The sequence below is a fragment of the Perca fluviatilis genome, chromosome 19 (assembly GCF_010015445.1).
Source record: "Perca fluviatilis chromosome 19, GENO_Pfluv_1.0, whole genome shotgun sequence".
Classification (NCBI taxonomy): Eukaryota; Metazoa; Chordata; class Actinopteri; order Perciformes; family Percidae; genus Perca; species Perca fluviatilis.
In genome coordinates this window covers 1,478,523-1,480,023 of record NC_053130.1, presented here as the reverse complement: position 1 = coordinate 1,480,023, position 1,501 = coordinate 1,478,523, and the positions used below count along the sequence as shown (strand labels likewise).

Here is a 1,501-nt window from a genome sequence, read left to right as displayed (position 1 = left end):
ACCCATACACCTTGGCAAGTCACACACACACGCTGACTTTGACCCCTGACTCCTACCCCTTGACCTCCTAGCCCTGACTCCTGACCCCTGACCCTCTGACCCCTCACTCCTGACCCCTGACTCCTACCCCTCACCCCTCTGACCCCTGACCTCTACCTCTTGACCTCCTGACCTCTGACTCCCTGGACCCCTCACCTCTGACCTCTGACTCCCTGACCCCTCTACCTCTACTTCTGACCTCTGACTCCCTGACCCCTACTCCCCTGACTCCTCTGACTCTGCAGGCTTCTCACACAGAAAGGATCCTCATCCCTACATAGATCTGAGACAGTTCTGCCTAGGGAGGAGTTCATGAGGGTGACACCGAGAGACAGACAGTCGTCCTGCAGGGAGGGAGGGTGAGACACACACACACACACACACACACACACACACACACACACACACACACACATAGAGAGACACACACACACACACACACACACACACACACACACACACATACACAGAGACACACACACACACACACACACACACACACACACACACACACACATAGAGAGACACACACACACACACACACACACACACACACACACACACACACACACACATACAGAGACACACACACACACACACACACACACACACACACATAGAGAGACACACACACACACACACACACACACACACACACACACATAGAGAAAAAAAAAACACACACACACACACACACACACACACATAGAAGACACACACACACACACACACACACACACACATAAACACACACACACACACACACACACACACATAGAGAGACACACACACACACACACACACACACATAGAAACACACACACACACACACACACACACACATAGAGAGACACACACACACACACACACACACACACATAAGACACACACACACACACACACACATAGAGAGACATTCTCACCTATAGATAGATGAACTTAGTTAGCCCACCAAACTTTGATCCCGTTACTAGGTGGGTGTGTGGGTGGGGCAAGGGTGGGGCCGTAGGGTGGGGGTGTGTGGTGTGTGGGTGTGTGTGTGGGGTCCCAGTTGTGTGTGGGTGGGCTGCAGTGTGTGTGGGCTGTGTGTAGTATGTAGGGGCATGGTAGTGTGGGGCAGGGGGGGGGGGTAAGGGAAGGGGGGGGGGGGGGGGGTAGGGCGGAAGGGGGTGTGGGGGGGGGGGGGGGTAGGAGATGGTACCCTCACCTATCACGAACAGATGGAGCACCATGTTAACACGCACCAAAACCAACTATTCAACCAATACCCAATACAAATGAGAGAGGTAACCATTTGTGGGTAATGTGCGATGTTGGGAGTGAGAGGGTGTGTGTGTGTGTGTGTGGGGTGTTGTGTGGGGTGGGTGTAGGTTGTGTATAGATATAGTGTGGTGCATACATGTGTGCAAAGTGTACAAGTGGTGTGTGGCTGTGTGTGTTGCCTACATATGCATATATATAT

General features: G+C 52.4%; 1 protein-coding gene across 1 annotated transcript in view; it reads left to right on the top strand.

Moving 5' to 3' along the window:
- Positions 1-1,501, top strand: part of aifm2 (apoptosis inducing factor mitochondria associated 2) — a gene marked incomplete in the record, with an annotated part of 9,785 nt that overhangs the window by 3,151 nt on the left and 5,133 nt on the right.